At 45.3% G+C, this 22,282-nt stretch overlaps 1 protein-coding gene across 5 annotated transcripts in view; it reads left to right on the top strand.

Moving 5' to 3' along the window:
• Window positions 1-967: 967 nt before the first annotated feature.
• akap6 (A kinase (PRKA) anchor protein 6) overlaps window positions 968-22,282 on the top strand; it is a 170,799-nt gene continuing 149,484 nt past the window's right edge. For 3 of the 5 annotated variants that reach the window (XM_076748701.1, XM_076748702.1, XM_076748698.1), the window contains exon 1: window positions 968-1,232. The gene's annotated coding sequence lies outside the window, so the exon portion shown is untranslated. Of the gene's footprint in view, window positions 1,233-9,980; window positions 10,137-10,752; window positions 11,862-22,282 lie in introns of those variants that run through there. The other 2 variants (XM_076748700.1, XM_076748699.1) reach the window with 2 other exon arrangements.

Genomic DNA, 22,282 nt, shown 5'->3' with positions numbered 1-22,282 from the left:
TAAAAGGTACTTTAGAGCTAAAATTTAAAGCACAAACAAACTGATGACAATAACAAAATAAAATGTCAATATGTCCACGGGCTCATGTGTAATATCAGAAGTGAAAAATATCGATTGATTGATTGATTGATTGATTGATTGATTGATTGAAAGCTGATTTTTTGTCATGTAAATGAAGGAAATGATGTGAAGTTATTTGTAATTCATATATTTCAATTTTCCCTTTAAAAATGTCTTCAAAAGACATGTAATGGAGTCAAACAATCAGTTATTGATGTACGGAGCCCTAAATTAATTTGTTTGTTTGTTTACTTAATTACTGACTTGTGTGTTGAAGCAGTGGTTATTGATCGAGTCTTGGTCTACGTCAAATGTTCACATTTAAAGGTTGAATTAAACTGATGCTTCATTCAAGCTGCTGTAACATTTCCAGAATGTTAGGCTGCCGTGATGCATTGTGGGTAACCACTGGCACCATAGACAATCATCACTTTTCATGGATTTTTTCTAAACTTTGTCTAAACTTCTGGCTCATGAATCATCTTCAAGTAAAATCTGTTGAACTGCAGTGCAGACGTGTTTTGTCCACTGACCGTGTCCTGATCAGGGGACACTCGGCGCACTGGTCTGTCCTGCAGGGACTTGTCTCCTCTGCACTTCCAGGAGTCACCAGCTGGGGGCGTCGATGGCTCCCAGTTGTCCCTGTGCAGCGTTTCCTCCTCCGGCACAGAAAAAGAGCAAGCAGCTGCTTCTCTCATCCCAGCCTTTGCTCTGTCATCCCCCTCCTCCCCCTCCTCCCTCAGGAAGGGGAGCACCACACCCTGTCAGCCAATCAGAGCTCAGCTCCACCTTCTCCATCACATCATCTCAGTTTCCAAGGTAACAGGGCACCCCACTCTCCCTCTCTCTCTCCCTCTCCCTCTGTTTCCATACTGAAAGGTGCCGCATCATCATCACCATCATCCCTCCCATCCGTCCATCCCACCGTCCCACACTGAGCTGTGGCTTCTTTAGCTTTAGCCTCCTCTCTGCTAGCTCCATCTCTCTCTCCTCCCTCTCTCTCCTCCCTCTCTCTCTCCCTCTCTCTCTCTCTGCAGTGGGATTGCCACAACATCAAAGGCACCTCCCTCACTTTCTCTCTCTGCATCCTCCAACATCCGTCACTCAGGAAGAGAAGAAGAGAACGAGATGGACTAAAAGAGAAGAAGCAGAAGAAGAAGAAGAGGGATGTGGTACGTACCGCTCAGCCTCTCTGCTGCTAACCTCCCTGCTGCTTTGTATATATGAAAGAGGAGAGAGTGTGTGTGTGTGTGTGTGTGTGTGTGTGTGTGTGTGTGTGTGTGTTAAACCTAATCCTTCGTGGAATGCTGATTTAATGAGCTGTCTGATGCTAACGCTTCCAGAATGATGCAAGGAAAGAGAGAAAAGGATAAAGAGAGAGACAGAAGCAGAGGGAGGTGACTCCCAGTCTCTCCTCTCTCCCTCTCTCTCCCCTCTCTCTCCCCTCTCTCTCCTCTCTCCCTCTCTCTCCTCTCTCCCTCTCTCTCTCTCTCTCTCTCTAGCTTTTGTTATGGAGGCCTGCTCTGCAGAAGCTCGCTCTGCCTGCTGCATACAGAAAGAGGCCAACACCTCTCCTCTGTTCCCAGTCTGCTGGCCTGCTTCATACTGGCCGTCTCACTGGTTTAAGTCTCTGTCACTGGGTTAAAAACCTCATATTGTTCCTGCATGTGGGTGAAATCCTGTCTGACGTGTTGTTTCTGGAGTATTTGGGACACAGGGAGCTTTAACTTTGGGGTTTTCTTCAAACAAACTCGTCTGCATGACGTCTGGAGGCAGAAGTGTTTCAATGCTGTCGTGAGGAGGACGAGATGCTTTTATTCTAGAAATGGGGGAAACACTTTCAGACTGCCTGTTTTGAAGGTTTGTGGTTTTGGACTCTTTCGTACAACACAAAGTGGCAGAAGTTCAGACCCGTCACAGGTACAGGTACAGGTGGCTCAGTTCCATTCAGTGTCCCTGTAACCTAGAATGCATTACACCCTGGAACTACATGGAATGCGGCCATTTTTGAAGTCATTAATTACACCTGTGCTTCTCCAGCTGTGACACGTCAAAGAGTCCACAGTGAAAAAGCTCCATTGAAGCTTGAAGTGATCGTTGGATTGTCGGTTTCAGATTCAGTCGTGTTTAAGACGCCGTGTGACCAGAAGTTAACGTCAACGCGCTCGTTCCCGCTGAATTCTGGGAACATGGTGACCTCACTGAAAGGAAATCTTACGAGCAGTCAGACGATCAAACAGGTCACAAACAGTTTATGCAGATGAAACCAGTTCACCTGGAAGCAAAGGTGACACAGAGCACACCTGCAGTAACGAGGCTGCTTCATGTCGTTTTCCCTCAAATCCACGTCTTTAACTTTAAAGCTCCGACGTGCTGCTCTGACTGTCGAGTGAAATCATGATGCGATCGATAAGATTTCTCTGATCAGCGTCTGATCATGATCATTAGTTTTCTGGACAGGTCATTTTTTCTTCTAAATCAGTTGATTTATTGTCCTTTAAGTCTCTAAAGATTAGATCATTCGTTCGTTATCGGAGCATCGCTGTCTGTCAAAGTCCAAAGTCTTGAGGAAACAGTGAGTTTAGTCCAACATGTCCCGTCATTAGACGAAGGAGGCTGATCCAGTTTCCTCCCTGGAAGTAACCGAGAGGAAGCAAGGAAAGGAAAGGAAGTGATGAAAGGAAGTGACTGACATTTCCCCTCATGTGGTCTCAGTCCAGGTTCCTGCTGTCTGTGTTTACTTGCTGTCAAACTCAGAGACGTGTGAAATAGTTCACGTGAAAGTCGTCTTTATTTGGAAGGCAGCAGGAGGCTCGCTCAGCTTGTCCTCACAGACGTCATCTGTCCTTCACCCGAATCTCAGCACGGCCGCCGGAGACACACTGGTGGGACAAACGTTAGCATGAAGGGAAACGTGGAGGAAGCTGATGAGTAACTGTTCTTCAGCTCTATTGTTGCTCATCACAGGACGTGAAGTGTCCACTTCATGAATGTCTCTGTGTCGTGGTGTGAGACGGACCAGGCATCAAAGAAACTTCCTGCCAGAGCAAATCGTCCTAAAAAGACGCTGCCTGACTGTTTCCTGTTTTGATCAACTGTTGAGACGGCAGCGTCAAACAGTGACGACATCGTTGTCATCATGAAGAGCAGGAAGCTGATAGAGGACGAGCTCAGCTCACTCCACAGGATGTGATGTCACGACCCGCAGGCCTGTTGAACTGTGCTGAGTGGCTGCAGGCAGGCGTAGATGTCAGAGGAAAGGCGAGGAAGGCTAACGTGGGTGGAGGCGTCTCGTGTTTCAGATGGTTCATGGGATTAAATCTGAAACAAAGAGGGAGGAAAGCTGCTCTGTGCTGCTGCTGTGGGTCTGAACTCAGACCACATTTCATCTCACAGGGTGACATCATGTCTTTCCAATGTGTCCAGCTGTCCACTTGTGTCCAGATTTCAGAGGACGTCCTGCACAGTTATGACGTGCTGCCATGTTTGTTTGTTTGGTCCACTGTAACCAAAACAAGCACCACGTCCTGCTTTGACGAGGTGTGTCCCTGTTACGTCCTCGTCGGGGACACATCAGGCCGCATTAGCGTCACACACATCGCAGACCACCTCAGAAAGTGTGATCGGATCACCAAAGACACACGTTAATGTCAGCTGGAAGCAGAGTCTGTGAACGAGGAGTCATCCATGTTCAGGTGACGACGCGTTCCGATCTTTAAGGCTGTGATGGGGATGATTAGTTCAGAGCCTCTTCCAGCCTGTTCAGCTGTTGTTGACTGTTGTTGGCAGCGTCTGGTGTTGGAGGAGTTTGATGTCTTATTCTGCACCACAGTTGTTGATATTCAGTATTTGACCTTTAGTTTACATGAGCAGGAGAAATAAATACATAAGACTGTGGTGATTTATTGTTGAATGTGTTCTCCTTTCTACCTCCTGTTGTATGGATGTAAAAATGGATGTTAGAAAAGTCTTTGTAGGTTTCAGCTTCACGTCAGGTCTGTTTGTAGCTTTAGATGCTGGTTGACTGATAGCTCGTTGGCTAACGTGTTAGCTGGAAGTGTTGGGCTTCTTGTTTTTCTTCTAATTTTGGCTTGTCTATAACTTTCCACCACCTTGCTGTGGGTGTCAGCCCAGACTCACTCTCCTTCATGTCGGTTTGTGTGACTTCATACATATCAAGTCTCTAATTCATCTGTGAATATCTCTTTGGTCTTGGTAGCTGAGGTCCGGCATCACTCTGCTTCATTTCCTTCTGAGACGTCTCGTGAAGCCTGTCGCGTGTCAGACGGACTGTCCGCTCTGTCGAGGCCACGTCCTCCATGTTGATCTGGAAACCGAACTGAACGTTCGGGCAGGAGGACGAACAGAAAGGACAGCTGTTATCGTGGAACGCCTCCTGCTGTTTGTTGACACGCTGCTTCGTTCAGGCAGGATGATTGACATTAATGCAGGAGACTCACTCCACACTCGTGTGCATCACGTGACCGGAGCAGATAAAACTCTGGGCTGTCGGCCTGCAGACCTTCAGCTGGTTTCCCCAAAGACGTTCATTGTACCTGTGGGGACCCTGGAAGAAGCAGCTCAGGTCCATCTGCTTACATTCACATATTCTCATCCTTCTTCTGTATTTGTTGTTCTAATATTTTGCTGCCATGCAGAAGGACTTTCCGGCTGACTTACCCACAGTCCCCTCCAGCCACCAGCCCCTCACCTCCAGCACTGAGTCCCCCGTGTCCTGACAGCACCTTTCCTTCACTAACACAGTCACACGTTAGAGATGGTTAATGAGTGAGGCTGGAGCTGCAGCTCCCACTGCACATGGACAGACTCCCTCTGGATCATCTGTAATTAGCCAGCAGCTACTACTGTTTTCTGAAGTCAATTCAGGTCAAATTCATTTGTAAAGCAGTGAATAAACACACCTGGAGGTGTTGAAGACAAAAACGTTGGTTGAAGACAGTCTGTCCTTCTGTCCGACTGGACTGTTTTACCTGAGCAGGTGTCTTTTAGTGGCCATTTGCTGAATAAAGCCTCTTGTTTTTAAAGCCACCTTCAGACAGAGCTCAGTCTGTCGTGTGATCATCCCTCTGTTCGTTCGAGAGCTGACATGCTGAAGCGTGTCCTGGTCCTGGTCCACAGTGTCTCCCTGCAGAGGCGACGCCCTGCACCCCCATCAGGGAGGGTTCAGAGAGGAGAGGCCGCTGATGTGCTGTAGTGTCAGGATGATGCAGCACGGTTCACCTCGTCATCAAACCCGCCTGATCCAACATCCAGAATTTCACTGTTAAAAGGTTTTAAATCAGACTGGGAGCACCGACACGAAGCGTTTACTGACCTAAAACATCAGTAAAACGTCCTGAAAGTGCTCTGTTCATCGAACGTCTCATCATTTTGTTGATGGTGACTTACACTGACTCATGTAGTCTGAGATAATCAATATAAAATGCTTTTAATCGTAATAATCAAAGTGAATCCAATGTGCTGTGTGACTCTTACATCTGCAGTTTCCCTCTTCGTTCAGTGGAAAGAGTCAAAATCATGATTCTGTCTGTTTTTTATCCCATGAATAAAACATTTTGGCTGATGATGAATCGTGATTTCGAAAAGGAATTAAGAAAGAAAAAAGAAAATCCAGTTAACTGATAACAGAAGCAGAGTTAGAGGAGCCACTCAGGTACTTCAGTCAGAGTACTAATACCACAGTGTAAAAATACTCATAATATCATTAAAAAGTACTGCATGCAGTAAAGTGTCCTCTGTGTCTGTTGTCCTCTTGTCTCTGGTCTTTAGATCAGTGTGTCTCTGTGTCTGTTGTCCTCTTGTCTCTGGTCTTTAGATCATTGTGTCTCTGTGTCTGTTGTCCTCTTGTCTCTGGTCTTCAGATCATTGTGTCTCTGTGTCTGTTGTCCTCTTGTCTCTGGTCTTTAGATCATTGTGTCTCTGTGTCTGTTGTCCTCTTGTCTCTGGTCTTTAGATCAGTGTGTCTCTGTGTCTGTTGTCCTCTTGTCTCTGGTCTTTAGATCATTGTGTCTCTGTGTCTGTTGTCCTCTTGTCTCTGGTCTCTTTAGATCAGTGTGTCTCTGTGTCTGTTGTCCTCTTGTCTCTGGTCTCTTTAGATCAGTGTGTCTCTGTGTCTGTTGTCCTCTTGTCTCTGGTCTTTAGATCATTGTGTCTCTGTGTCTGTTGTCCTCTTGTCTCTGGTCTTTAGATCATTGTGTCTCTGTGTCTGTTGTCCTCTTGTCTCTGGTCTTTAGATCAGTGTGTCTCTGTGTCTGTTGTCCTCTTGTCTCTGGTCTTTAGATCAGTGTGTATCTGTGTCTGTTGTCCTCTTGTCTCTGGTCTTTAGATCATTGTGTCTCTGTGTCTGTTGTCCTCTTGTCTCTGGTCTCTTTAGATCATTGTGTCTCTGTGTCTGTTGTCCTCTTGTCTCTGGTCTTTAGGTCATTGTGTCTCTGTGTCTGTTGTCCTCTTGTCTCTGGTCTTTAGATCAGTGTGTCTCCTCGTTCATGTCTCAGCAGGATGTTCCTGTTGGAGTTGGTTGAGGTGGAGCTCATTTTAACTCAAACTAATGATTCTTTTCATTCTGGATCAATCAGCTGATCATTTCCTCCATCGATTGATCGATTGATCACACAAAGACACATTTCTGAAAGGAATATGGAGTCCATGATGTCATGTGGTCACAGTGTTCAGCCCAGTGTGACACATGAATGAAGCTTCTGTATGAAGCTCAGAGAGACCCCCGACTCAACAAGAGACCCCCCCCCCATCCTCCTGCAACACACACTGGTGCTGGGAACTCAGTCAGCTGTGTGTGCGTGTGCATGTGTGTGTCTGTGTGAGTGATCACCCACCATCCCCCATGTTTAAATTGAGCAAATCACCCACTGTGTGCGTGTGTGTGTGTGTGTGTGTGTGTGTGTGTGTGTGTGTGTGTGTATGAGGTTCAGGGTTCAGGGTTGTCCAGCTCCTCTCTAGAATAGACCACTGTAACCCCGAACACACACACACACACACACACACACACACACACACGTTGGGTAATTGGTTTGACTGGATGTGGGGGATGGTGGCTGTTAAGTTTGTGTTCATTTCACATTTTCTTTGCCCTTCATAATAACAATAATAATAATAATAATTTTGGCTCCTTTTTCATGTTGAACTCTGTGAGATAAACATGTTTTCACGATTGTGGACGTTGAAGTTTCTGAAGGCTCCTGGCTGAACGTGAACTGGCTGAGTTTGATCAGTTTTCCCGGCTGAATAAATGAAGCAGCGTCGTGTAAATGAGCCGTAGCTACAAACAGATTTCTGACCTGCACACAGGCTTCGTCTGCTGCATTAAACCTTTGTGATGACACAGTGACTGATGGAGACGCTGAGGTCAGGTTTGATGCAGAAGGAATGAAAGGGTCTCTTGTTGAGCTGCAGGAAAAATAAAGTTTTTGTGGTCGTCTACTGGTCATCCTGCAGGATGGATGAGCTTCAAAGACATTCTGACCTGCAGTGACGACCCAGTCTGGGTCAGTTGGTGTCCACCGTCAGTAGATAAAACTGGTGTTTGTTTATTTGTGGCGACAGATGGCGTCACCTGCGTGTCACTGGAGGAGACGTGCCTGCAGATAAACACCTTTACCTGAGGTCACTCAGCTGACTCTACAGGCCCACACGCCTCCATCTCACCAAACTCTGAGCTCCCTCCTCCTTTTCTGGCCTTTTCAGCACAAATGTCGCAGCATATAAACAGTGATGCCGCTGGTTGGCGTCCATGTTTGTTTTGGTTGGCGTCCTGGCAGGATTTTCTGGGGCGTCTCCGAGCAGAGCTCCAGCCGTGACTGACCGGTGGATCAGGTTGACGCTCCTTCTGGACTGTCAGAGACTGAAAAGACATTTTTTGTCTCTGTAGGTCAGTCAGTCTTCAGCTTTAGTTTGACGTCATGCAGTCGTCCTCTTGGTCCAGTTTGTTATTGCCGGCTTTTCTTCAGCTTGTTGTTAGTTTAGCTTGCACATGTTGCTGTTAGCGTAGTTAGCTGTCTGTGCTGTCGGCCTCCCTGGTGAACATCATGTGCTTCATATGATTTTTGCTGCCCTGGTTGGAAGACGTAACTCCGTAAGTGGAATTGATGAAGTGATGATTCGTCGTGAGTTTGGACGTCCTGGTTGTGTTCGTGCAGAGAATCTGGAGGTGGTTTTACGACTCTCTCATCTCCTCTCACCTCACACCGTCTCTCTCTCCTCTACTCCTCCCATTTCTCTATTCTTTATCTCCTTTCTTGTCCTCCATGTTTCTTCTCCTCCCTCTTTACCTCCCTGCCTCCATCCTTGCCTTTTCTCCATGTCCTCTTATTCATTTTCTCTCCTGGCACTCACTCCTGTTTCAGCTTGCTCTTTCTCCTCCTCCTCCTCCTCCTCCTCCTCCTCCTCCTCCCTGTGTGTCGATAACCTCAGGGTGTGGCAGCAAACACTCAGCGCTCAGTTCCTGTTTCTGACTGTCGCTCAGCACAGAACAGAGAACAAAACGTCTGATTTACCCCAACAAACAATTCAGCCAACAACACAGAAATAAACCGCTGGGTTGATTCGATAAATGGAATTAAATGCATCTATATTCTATTAATAAATGAACTGAATTCAATTTCAAGACCACAGCAATGAGGCAGGTTGGGTGTCAGTCAGGAAATACTGAGGTTTTATATTTAAGGTAAACATGTAAGAGCAAATTATTCTTCAAAGAGGGAAATAACAAAAAATACACAGGGAAGAAAATTAATGATAAATTTAATATGGAAAAGACAAGGAAATAAATCATACAGGCAAATGAAGGAATACACGAGCAGACAGGTGGTGAAGTCTGAGTCCTTCATGTTCAGCTGTGGTTCGTTCCTCAGCGTCACTGCAGCTCCTCAACACGAGCTCAGATCAGGATTTCCTGGCCTCATGTGCGACGAGCAGGTGATCAGAGACTAATACAGGACCACCTGCACTCTCCTGATTGTCTCTCACCTCTGTGGCTCATTTATATCTGTAGACGTGTTTTATTAAAATTAATTTGTCATTGTTTTTAATCGGCCATCCGGTTTCATCCAAGTTGGTTCAATCAGCCAGTTTCTGTCACAGAGAGGCAGGGAGGCCGTTATCTGTGGGAAATACATTATTGAACACACACACACACACACACACACACACACACACACACACAGAGAGAAATCGACCAGTTATCTGACAAAATGCAGCAGGCCGCCCGGCCAGCAGCAGATACCAAGATGCTGAGTGATGATTCCAGGCCAGCGGGTTTGTTTCTCAGCACTGACGGACGTGTCTTTATGGGTCTTTACTCCATGTTCATTTTAATTCTTGGTCGTTGGTCACGTCACCTGTGCTCTGTCGTTTTTAAGACACCTGTGACCCAGGTGATGCAAAGTCCTGCTGTTTGTGTGCCATCATGTCAAAGAAGTAATGAAGTGAAGAGATGCATTTTTTTGCAAATGCAATTTTTAAAATGTTTATTTTATTAAATGCAGCCGTTCTCTGACAAAAAAATATTTATCTCCGTAAATATCTATATTGATAACTGTGAAATCCAAATTTTGGACATCCATATTCAAAATTTATACCTATATTTTGGCGATATATCTTTATATTGTTGCCATTCATCGCTTCAAATTCTCTGTAATATCCGTATTTGCGTCTGGAGCTTTACTGAAACTGCATCGCGTGTTCAGAATTTCATTGGCTATTGAAACCGTCAGTCATCTCAAAGTCGGCTTTGATTGGCGCGTCACTCACTGAAGAGAAGGAGGCCTTTCTGTTCAACTCAGACTGTGATTGGCTCCTCTGGTTGCTAGGCCTCATATGGCAGATCATTTCCGGAAACTGTAACGCGGGAAACACAGAGAACTAGCGGAGGAGGAGCAGGTCGCCTGCTAACCTGAGCGGATCAAACATCTTTCTGTGGATTATTATCATGTTTCGGACTAAATATTTGGACTGCAGTGGATCTTCTGGACGTTTGTGGGTGTTTCCAGAGCGGTTTTGTCGGAGTGTTATCGATCTGTGGATCACTGACGAACATACTGGTGAGTTGCCTCCATGTTGCGTCAGTTTTAAATGTTTGTTTGTCTGCTGTTGGCATTCACTGTGCTTCCGGTTGTGACTGAATCTTGAAATGGTTTGCATCTGTCGAGTCCATCTTCGCTTTCGAACGGCGGTTTTTTTTTTTTTTTTTTTTTTTTTTTATGTATAAAGGTGAACGTGAATAGACGCGAATAAAAACACGCAGGAAATGCTCTTCCAGCCCGCCAGTGGGCTCCACAACGTGTATTTCCTCATTTTATCCACAGGAGCTTCGTTTAGTATCTCACGGTGACCGTCACCTCCTTCTCTTGCGTTGTGTTTTTTTTTTTTTTTTTTAGCTAGTTTCCCTCTGGTCTGTTGGTAACCTCCACTGCTGCTGTGTCAGCCAGGTCTGTGTTAATAAAGTTTTCTTTGATTCCTGTCAGGCTGCCATGTCTCAATAGAAGTTAATTTAATTACAAGAAGGGATGAAATCGACTAAAGATGAGATTTATTAATATTAATCATATCAGTCAGACTGGTATGATTAATATTGATAAATCTCATTTAAACTCAAGTCTTATGGAAGTGACCTAAAACTAATGTAAATGCATCCTGCAAAAACACTGTTTGTTATCCATATTGGCAGTACGGTATTTTTATGAACTGCATATATTGTGCATATACACAGTCTCAGTATTTCTCAAGTGTAATACAGCAGATGACATGAGTAGTTTTCCTCATAAGAATTTTGATAATCGGACTTTTTATGGGTAGTTGGATTTTTGCAGCATTTAGTATTAATGTACACATACATAGTCGTTTTTCTATTCTATATCCTGTGTACTTTCTGGCTGTAAGACCTAATTTCCCTGGTCTGGGATCAATAAAGTCTTATCTATCTTATCTTATCTTATCTTATCTTAAATTCTGTCTTTAAAAGAGAGTTTGTCGTGATGCAGGCAGTGAATATGTCACGTTCGGCTGGTTGAGTTAATCTTTGTTTCTCTGTCGTCGCCCATAAAAACCACTTTAATCATCCAACATCACATCAGAGTTTTCAAGGTTAAAACAACCTTCATTCCCTCTAAAACACTGTGAGAGCAGAGTGTGTGATGAAGAAACCTGAGGAAGAGATGACCTGTGGGACTCAGAGAGGCAGTAGAAACTGTCGCTTTCAGTCAGGTGTGCTGTTGTGTGTCTGTGTGTGTGTGTTTGTGTTTTGTTGTTGTTGTTGTTGTTGTTGTTTACATCCTCTGCTCTGCGCCAGTTTGTTATCTTTCCATTTAATGGTATGTTTCCTCGTGGCGTTTCCCATCAGCCCAGTTTGTTCCTGCTTGCTCTGCTCTTCATCGTCTGACATGTACTCAAACATATCGCCTTCACGTTTCATCATCTTCAGGTGAAGTTCGGGTTAGTGGACGTGTCTCAGAACACTGACTGAGTCAGAGGACACATGACGGTGGAAATGGGACTCTGGTGTCTCTCTGCTCTGTCTGCGTCTGTGCTGAGACAAAGACGACCACTGTTCCCAGTTCAGTCAGTGTTTGATGTGTTCTGTTGCTTTTCTTTATGCTGTTTACGCTTTTAACGCTGGAGAATGTTGTAGTTGGTTTGGAGTTTCATTCTACAGCGAAGGATTTATGAATTTTGAAGACTGGACCCTGAAAGATGCTCTGGTTGTTGTTTTTGGACTTTCTCTGTTGTTTGGAAATGTACTCGCTGCACTCCCGGCTTGATCCCAGCTGGTATGAATGTATTTTGTCTTGAAAGTCCTCATGGATTAATAGTAATCATAGAAATTTCATTAATTTCTTCCTTCCTTCGTTCTGTGTGTACATCTATTGTTTCTGCGTTTAGCATGACATTACATTATAACATTAATGCAGAAAAGTCCTGCTCACATGTTTGGCACCCTCCACATGTTCCTCCTGATCAGCTCGTTGGCGTCGACTTCAGGAGCCTTGACTTTGTTAAAGTCATTTACCTTTTCATAAACATTGATGTCCTGCAGGTTTTCATGGTTTGGTCTGTTTTGTCGCTGCTGCTTCTGATTTTCACGAGGATTGTAGATGAATTTAGTCCATAAATCTGTTATTTTTACCTTCAGATAAAGTCTTAGTCTTAGAAAACAAAGACAGATTTTTAAAATAAATGTCAAATTCATGTCAAAACTCTTTGATAAGCTTTTCTGAGATATTATTGCTAAAAATGTTACCTTAACTGAAGTGTAGAAAACATTATACAGCTGATAAACCAGCCTCAGGAGGATTTTTAAACTTTGATATATCAATATTTGGATTTAGGCTGAAAGTTAACAAAGATGTTTTGTAATTTGATCATTTCTCTCGTTGATGAATGGAATGAAATGACATTCAGAAACAAAGACCTTCATCTAGAAACTAGATGCAAACCCTCTCTGATCAGTCAGCTTGCTGTCGGCGTCCCTGCGTCATTGATCAGGTTCAGAGTGAACCAATCAGACGGTTTGATTGTAGCTGTAAGGTGGATCTCTGTCGTCCACCTGCAGTGCAGTCACATGTTGTTCCTGAAGTGACTGCACACAAACAGACGGAGTGTAAGATGTCATAGATTTCCAGGACAAAACAACCAGTGTCAGTGGGAGAACGTCCTTTGGTTCGATCTCTCTCTCTCTCTCTGTCTGTCTGTCTGTCTCTCTCTCTCTCTCTCTCCCCCCCTCTTTCTCTCTCTCCCTCTCTCTCTCTCTCTCTCTCTTTCTCTCTCTCTCTCCCCCTCTCCCTCTCTCTCTCTCTCACCCCCTCTCTCTCTCTCTCTCTCTCTCCCTCTCTCCCTCTCTCCCCCCCCCCCCCCCCCCCCCTCTCTCTCTGCAGTAGTACCTTTTATCGGCTTGTAAAGCCTGAGTCACAGAGTGAAACGGTGATCGGCTCAGATAGATGAAGGTGGAACGTTCATCATCGCTGAATGTGATCGATGGTTGAAGTTGTCCTGCAGGATGTGTGCAGCTCTGCTTTTTTCACATCACTTTGTGTCCGATAACGTCAGCAATACTGCGCTGTAATATTACCCATAATTACCCAGGAAAAAACATGGCCTCCACACACTAATGGTTTGGCCTGGTCCCAGTGGGAATCCAGACTGGAAAGTGGAGCGAGGTAATATAATATAATGTAATATAATGTGATGTCATGCACAGAGGAGCGGATATAATGCTGGTAATCATTTAAGGTTGTGCACACAGTGTTGGAAGAAACAGTTATTGATTAATTGCAGGAAGGTATTAAGTTAGAAAGTAATTAAATCCTTAAAAAACTGAATAACATGTTTAATTCTCATAAATAAATCAAGTCAAAATAAGTAGTAAAGCTCTTCAGTGAGTGGAGTAAAGTTGACATTAAAATAAGGACACTGAAAATCCAGCAGGTTAAAGAAGAAACTGAATTTTAAAAATATATAAAATAATTTTTTTTAATGACTTTTCATGTTGATTTCTTTCACTGGTAATCAAAGAAAAAAAAAGTACATTTCCATATCATGAATCTACTGACCTCGTTATCTGGCCGTCATTAATATTTGATTGTAGCTTCATTCAGGTGAATGTTAGCTGTGCTTTGAAGCAGCGATCATGTTGGTTTGTAAGCCCTGCGCTGCGTCTGCAGGCGCTCGTCTCAGGGAGGCCTGAACGAGCTGCATGTCATCAGGACGTGAGGACAGCCTGGCTTGAACCTTGAGAGGTGAAGCTCGGGACACAAATGTCCATAACAGCCCGTCGCTGCTGGCCCTACACTCCTCTCCTCTCTAATATGGATTTTGGTGGCAAACATAGAGTTTTATGAAGTTTAACGTTGATCTTCAGCCTCATAAATCGGCCTTCAGCGCTCTGATTTCACTTCATATTAACAGATATTTCTCTGCCTTCTTCCTGCGTCCTTTTCTCACTGTCTTCTGCATCAGTCTTGGTGGTGCAGGCGGAGATTCAGAAGGTGGATGTGGCCACAGCGCGTGACTGTTGTTTAACCTTGTTCTCCATCTTCTCGGTCAGAAACATGATACAGAGACAGAAGGAAAGATTAACGAGCAGGAGCAGAGGATCCTCCAACACATCTTCCTCCTCTGTGATACATTATTCATCCCAGGGCTGGGCTGGAAGACCCCTGAGACACACACACACACACACACACACACACACACACACACACAGTGACTGCAGCCTGTCTCGTGGCTGTGTTTTGTGTCTCCACGTCGACCTCTCCTCAGTTATTTTAAGTCCCGGCATCACAGCGGCGCCCTCTCCTTCCACCATTAACAGTAACACAGCGTTTGGTTGGCTGTAAATCATTCATAGCATGAAGCCGGCAGAGCTGAGTTCACCCTGAATCCTGTCTGCGGGTGGAGCGTGTGCTGTGGGTGTGGCTTCAGATAAACCTTCTTCCACCAGTTTGTCGTTGTGCTGCAGAAAAGCTTTGTCTTCCTGTGAGACACCACGTCAAGCTGTGTTTGTAAAACACTGTATTAGCAACACATTAGCCTCAGCAAATTCAGATGAAATCAAAAATCAGCAATTCCAAAATGGCTGTAATAAGAATGCGACTGTGAGAGATGATTCCAACAAAGATCAAACATGTCTGTGAGGATTTGCTTGTTCACAGCTTCACAGACCAACTGCTTGTGCAGAATACTGTTAAAGGGACAGTTGGAGTTTGTCCTGTGGGCTCGGATGAGGTACTTATTCTAATCAGTGTACTATCTGCAGTACTGCAGCGGACGATCAGCAGCAAAATGTGTACAGCCACCAAAAAATCAGCATCAGCTCAGGTGTACCGGTATTTACGATGTTTTCACCTCTTTACTGTCAGACAGCCCTTTGCATGGACACTTTGTCCTCTCAGGTCTCTAAACCGTCCAACTCTGAGACGCGTCTGCATCGACCGATTAATCACCTTAACATTGTCAGAGCGACACGAACGTTCACAGCAAACACATCACAGAAAACTGAGACGCAATCCAGAAGAAGAATCCTTTCATCTCCACCCGTGGACGGGGACTTCATGGTGCGTTCAGGTGCACCTCGGAAACTCATCAGTGCTCGAATGGATGTTCAGCGTCATACAGGTGCCTTCCTGAACGACTGTCGCTTCCTGCTTTCTGCCTTTCCCATCATGGCTGGTGAATATTCAGGAAGTCCCGATCAAGTTTTTATTAGCGCTGATCCTCATCCAAGTCCTTCAGCGTTTGGCATTCACCAATCCAGAATCTGATCTGGTCTGGATGTTGGTTAAACACGTGTCTGACGCATCACAGCAGCTGTGTCCTTCTGAATGAGACCCGCCATGTTTTTCTCACAGTAACTGATCACATTTGATCTGTACAACGTTAAGATAAACCACTTTTATTAAATGACACATTTGCAGTCGGTCGGTCTCAGGTGGGAACATCAGCGACTGAAGAAAGACAAAAAGAAACTCACACGTTTCATCTTCGTCTGCTTCAGGAGCATTTGTAGAATCTGTGTTTGGATTAAAGTGGAAAAGCCCTTTTCTCTGCCTCAGCCTCACGCTGCGGTTTGATCTGATCAAACAGCTGCTGCGTTACATAAAAATCTTTCCCCGCGTGGCTTTAATCTCAGCTTTAATCTCACAAAAGACAGATGAATCAGATCCCCTGTAAACAGTCAGACTTCAGACTGCTGATTCACAAACAGCCGCCGAGCTTTGAATCACCACATCGGAGACGGCTGGACGTCAGAGAGGACGCTCAACAGGACGCTTCCTCTGAGGTGTGTGTGCTGGGAAACGCTCAGCTGAGCTCACACACATGAGAGGGCTGTGTGTTTGTCATAATGTGTGTGTGTTTGGATGACTGAAGGCAGAGCTGGTGTCACGTACAGGTGTAAACAACACCTGTATGAGGCTCTCTGACTCCAGGACGCTTCTTCTTCTCTGCTATGAGACACAACCAGTCAATCAGTGACGTGACGTCAGTTGTCTAAACTCAGTTGTTGAACTTCCCTGAACAAGATTTTCTCACTGAGATGAGAAACTGTCTGGATCTTGACCAGCTCGTTGTTCAGTGTCTTTACGTCCGATCAGATCTGTCAGCTCTGCTCTGCGACCAGTCGGACACATTTTAACTGATGTGTGTTTGTGTGTGTGTGTGTGTGTGTGTGTGTGTGTGTGTGTGATGCACTCACGTGTCCGGCCTGCGTCCCTGTTGACGTCTCTGCGGGACAATGACCCGTTTACTGTCCAGTGTCTCGTTAAGCCACGAACGCTCTGCTGTGGACCTGCAGCCTGTGTGTTTCACTGCCTGCCGCCATCTTTGTGACTGATCTGTGTTCAGCATGACGGGATGTGTGACGCTGTGTTTTAAGCTCCCGACTATAAATCAGACTGTTCAGGGAAGAGCTCTGTGTGTGTATGTGCTTTGCTGCTAATTATAGGAAAAATGGAAACTGTGTTCTGTTGGTAATTAAATCCAATTAAGTCTTGTAATCAGTGCACAGCAGGTCAGCTGAATATTTAAAATATGTCTACAGACGTTTCACCTCTGGAGAGAAATCACTCAGTTATCCTGGAAATGTTTTGGATTTTATATTGAACAGAGTACTTTAAAATAAAACCTAAACATGGATAAAATCAAGCAGCTAACGGTGGTAAAAAGGGAGATGAGACTCTGGATGGTCGCTCATGTTTTCAGCTTGGAGGAAGCCTTCTTTAGATATCAGAGTTATTTCCTGCAGAAGAAGCAATGTTCTGTACGTGGAGAACAAAATGTTCTGTGGTTCATCCAGGCTGACAAAGGAAAGGACAGACGGATGCAAAGAACCTCTGAGCAGCACTTTAATAAGAACCAGTTTTTAGTTTATACAGGATATGATTTTTAGAGTTTTAAGAGCTGATGTGAAAGATGACAGATTTATGAAAAGCTGTCTGACTCACAGGGACTGTTCATTTACAGTAAAGCCTTTAATAACCCATTAAAGCGGCTCTTTACGAACAGTCGTCATCGTCTCATTAAGGCTGGTCTGATCATGTGATCCTCATCACTGCTGTCATACTTCTTAGCGTCACGCCTCCTCGTCTCGTCTCCTTGTTGACCTCTTCACTCGTCCTCCTCCACCTCCCTGCAGTTCCTCCCTCCCCGCGCCCCTCCCCGTCCCTGCGGTCATGTGGCTGATGATGTCATGGTGGTGCTGATGACATCATGTCTGTTTGCGCCCGCTGACCTCATCCTGATGCCTCACAGACAGGAAGTGCCTCTGTGTCACAGTGTAATGTTTCAGGGAAGGAGGAAACAGAGCAGTGCTTCGTAACGTTTGACCGAAATTAAAGACACAAAAATAAAACATTTTAAGGAACATAAAAACAAATGAAAGCATTTGATTAATGTTTGATAAATAAGAGAATAAGTGAGGAAGAAGTAAGTGAGTGTTTCCAGTTGGGACCCTCCTTCATTAAGTGGATAAAACAGAATGAAGACATTCTTTCGACACAAATTTAAGTTTGTCTTTGCCAGATTTTTCTATAATCCTCACTTTTCTCTTGGGAAGTACAGGATACTTTTATTTCTAAAGTGCACTTTGTATCAGTCTGACAGGAAACTGAAGTAAACTGTGCTGAGGGGTCGTGAGTACGCATGACTTCCCATCGAGCTTCTCTAAGTTCTACCAAACGTTGCCGGACTGACTGTTGAGTGATATTAATGATGCTTCAGGCCTGAGCGGGTTGCAGACAGTGAACATTGATGAGCAGCTCAGGGTGGATGAACATTAATGATGGCGTCTGAACTCAAGAGGAGTCTCATTAGCAGTTAGCTTCAGTGCTTCTGGACTTTTATTCAAGCCTCCCAGGCCAGTCTGAAGGATCCGTACTGGGACCCATCTGGACCCCGAGAGCATGAAAAATAAGATGTGCCAAAGTCAGTAAAGTACAGCTGTTGTCTCACAGGTACATATTTAGTTATTACTGCACATCTATGCTGCTTTGTAGACACAGATGTTTGGTTGGACTCTGTATTGGCAGGTGACGGCAGGTGGTCGTGTATCGGGGGGCGGGGCGTTGAAACTGTCTCTGTGCTGGATGTGAACGACCTCTGGTCTTCGTCGACGGCGTGTTGGGGCTTCGCTCAGTCAGACCTGTTAAAATGAAGTTGCAGCCTCACCCTCCCTGCGTCCTGAGCTGAACTGGTCTCAGCTGGGTCACCGTCGTTAATCCTGTCAGGCAGGTCCAGTTCATCACGGCTGCTTTTTGTTCTGCTGCTCCACTGACATCATTTCTCTGCTTCAGCGCTGCCTCTGCTGCTAACGCCGATCGATGCAGAGCCGAGTCCTCCGCACTGCAACACGCTGCTGCTGTTTGTTTAGCTCTGAACAACGATGAGGCCTGAGTGCAAACACACACTGAAAATACTCTGTGCAGTTACAGTCAGTGTGTGTGTGGAGTCACATTTTGGCATCATGGCTTCAGAGCTGCAGCCCTGATTCCAGACAGTCTGGACTCTGAGTGAAGAAAACCAGAATCAGAGAGTCCATGTGTTCATGTCCTTCATCCATCATGTGTTCACCTCGCTCCATCCTCGCTGTGATCCACTGAATCTTTCCAGCAGCAGATATTTTTTTAGTTTTTAGTAAAGTAACTATAGAGAACATCAACAACACGTTCACCAATTTGGAGGTTCGATTTACATTTGAATTAATGAAACTGACTCTTCTGCTCGTGCTTATTTCTCTGTTTAATCTGTTTTTCGTGTGTTTTGGCCACATTTTATTCATGGTTTTTGTTGAAAAATGAGATGACGTGAGCAGATGAATGAAGTTCACGTGGTGAATATTTACATTCAGGATTTGAAGCTGCAGAGTTTTTTGGGTTTTTATCTTAACTCTGTAATTCAGGAAATGGATAACGAATATTTCCTCTTGTTTTTCCCTGAAGTGCTGTGTTGTGTTTTCATGTTGGCGTGAAACGAATGCTGAAGTCTGCGGGCTGAGCTGAGCTGGATGCATATTTCATTCAGAGAATATGAATAAAACATTTTATTTGTCTGTTCTGGCTGCGTCTGGTGCCGCTTAAAAGGGTTTAAATCCACAGCTGAGACGAAGGGCGGAGACACACACGTGGACGGAGCGTGTGCGCTGTGCCACGCTGTGACAGCCCGTGTGTGAGACACAGAGGACGACGGCGGAGAGGGAGGGTGAGACATGAAGACAGACAAGCAGTGACAGAGAAGGAGAAAGAGTTGATTGTCATTGGAGCTGTGAGGGTTAAGATGTGTCTGAGTGTTGGTGCAGACGGAGAGGTACGCTGGGACTGTGGGTGGTGTGTTTTGTTTGAGTTTTAGACCAAAGTGAGAACATCTCTGAGCCGTGAGGACTCCACTGTGAATGTCTCCATCCACGAGCTGCTCTGTAAGCCTGCGCTCGCCTCCATCGCCACGCTAGCCTGCTGGTGTCTGTGCCACGTTCACTGTCATAGTTTAGCGTGTTAGCATGCTGACATTTGCTAGTTAGCACCAAACACAAAGCACAGCTGCGTCTGAGGGGACTGTCGTTAGCTTTGGAGCAAATGTTCAGACCAGCAGGGAGTGTTTCTGCTAACCAGCACTGTGAGTGTCACCGTCTGATGGATGTTCTTCCTCTGTGCTCCATCACCAAAAAACAGACAGACATGTTCGTTCATTGCCATGAACACACACGCTGCAGTTCATCTTGACTCAGTCCCACACACACACACACACACACACACACACACACACACACACACACACACACACACACACACTGTCCTCAGGTGATGCATCGATGCACAAAACCAATCGGCTGCTCCGAGTTCCTCTTGACAGAAAAGCAGTTTTCAGTTGATTCTACTTTGAAACTGTACTTTTCTTTCATGAAACTCAGCAGTAACGCTCGTCTTTCTGATGTCTCACCGGGCGTAATCCCCTCTTTTCCTGATAGTGTTATGATTCCTTTAGCTCGCTCTCTTCGTGCTAGAAACAGGATTTCATGTAAAATGAAGTTATTGAAATTGAAATGAAACCTCTTAACACTATGGTTTATGAGCACTTTCCTCTGGAGGAGCAGACAGGCCTGTTTGACTTCCTCTTTAGAGTTCTGTTGTAGAATAATCCAGATTTTGTTTTTACTGTAAATATACACAAAGCCTGTGTTCTGTATATGAGTTCGGTGTGTTTGCAGCACAGTTGGAGCTGCTCCTCGTCTGCAGGACACTTTCCACTTGTCTGATCACTGAGAAGCTCTAAATGCTCTGCAGTCATCTGTTTAAGGATGCTTTCACACTGACACTTTAGTCCAGGAGTAATTTGCTTTAAAAGGTTCCTGTGTGAATGCCTTTTCTGAAGGCAGGCGTGGATTGAGAAACTGTACCCGAGTCCACCTGGAAAAGGTGTTTGGAGGTGTTTCCCCAGCCGAGCTGTCAGAACACCATGTCTCCCACAGAAAGAGCCGATTCATGTGATGCACGACAGATTTCTGAGGAGTCTGATAATAAAGTGCAGCTTGATCTGATTCTCTGTGATTCAAGTTCAGATTTACCAACTGAGGCCAAGCTGTGATGCTGAGTCACATCTCACAGCTCTGCTCCAGTCAGTTGAGGGACGTACGATTGGTGGATGATTCGGCTCTTGGTTGAGCGCAGAGGGATTTCTCTCCGCTCTGCTCTGCTCTGGGAAACACTGCAGACTTCAGTGTCAGACCAGGACCGTCTCTGACTGTCGGCCTGGACAGGTCGTGGATCAGATCAGGGTTCAGAGTTTAGGTTGCCTTCTGGTTCTCGTGTTGATCCGCTGTGGGACATGCTGGACTGTTTCTTCAGCTCCTCTCTGGCTCTGCTCTTCCTCTTCATCATCTGACTCTTCTTCTCCTCTGTTCTTGAGGTGAACTCCAGCATCTTTAGCTGTTTGATCACAGTTTCCTTTAATTCTGCTGAAGAGCTCCAGTTTCTCCTGTCAGGCTCCTGGACTTCCTGAAGTCCTCCTCTGTGATCCCGAGCTGCTTCGTCGACGGGTCTGGAGCTGTGGCTGATCTCTGATCTGTGGATCTGATCAGACCACGCAGCTGCAGCCGGCCGGGTTTTGTTGTCGATCTCGTTCCAGAGCTCAAACCTGGCAGCTTCACTGTGAGGCTGGACTGTGTAGACGCTGCGTTCAGTCAGTGTTTCATCAACAAACAGCTGCTGAAACCACAGTTTTTCATCTTCTCTTTCTTTGTTCATGCTTTCATCTTCTTTCTTTATCCGTCCATCCTGTCCACAGCCTGAAGATGATTCTTTTTACGATACAGACGATTGTTTTTAGGACGTTCAGCCATGCTGTGGTCGTTTGTGCAGGCTCCAACACCTGGACAGACGAAACCAAACTGTTACCAAACTGTGACTGTTCGTGGGTTCATTGGGTTTGCCTATTTTTTCTTTATTAGTTTTTAGTCGTGGTTGGTGGTTGTTGTGGTGTTGTTGGTGGTAAGTGCTTCACAGCAGACTCAGGATCAGGCTTGAGCTCGCTAAGTGTTGTGTTTGGTGTGAGATAAGATGATACGGAGACTTTCACACGTTCTGATGACACTTTGGTTCTGTTTTGGTTGCGGTTGGATGAAACAGACTCAGATTATTCTGTAACTCAGTGATGTTGAAGCTGTGAACTTGCTGAAGGGTCGAAGGGGAACTTGGCTGCTGTCGTTAAAAAGGTTGAAAGCGACACCCAAACGGATTTGATCATGGATTTGATCTGTCACCGAGGACATGACCTCAGTGTCCTCTCTTACTCTGCAGCTTTGTTCACTGCAGACTGTTTTCAAAGATTTGAGATGTTCCAGCTTGATTTCCTGCTTTAGTTTGTTTCTGATCTCTGCGTGTGTGTGTGTGTGTGTGTGTGTGTGTGTGCGCGTGTGCGTGTGCGTGTGTGTGTGTGTGCAGTCTCCTCCAGCACATTGATCTGCAGCTCGTCTTTCCTCCGGAGCTGATGATGGACTGTAGTTACACACATGCATGTGAGCAGAGCTGCTCTGAGAGGACCTGAGTTACACCCACACAGTGACTTTAACACTCAGCATCGCTGGAATCTGGACTGTGCAACATCCAAATTCATACGACTCCGTAAGAATGATGGCAAACGATGCATCTTTCCCACCGATTATGACACTCTCACCTGTTACCAGTGAACCCGTTTACCTGTGGAATGT

This window comes from Chaetodon auriga, chromosome 14 (assembly GCF_051107435.1).
Source record: "Chaetodon auriga isolate fChaAug3 chromosome 14, fChaAug3.hap1, whole genome shotgun sequence".
In the NCBI taxonomy this organism is placed as follows: domain Eukaryota; kingdom Metazoa; phylum Chordata; class Actinopteri; order Chaetodontiformes; family Chaetodontidae; genus Chaetodon; species Chaetodon auriga.
The sequence above is the reverse complement of the archived record's forward strand: the minus strand, read 5'-3'. Positions and strand labels throughout refer to the sequence as shown.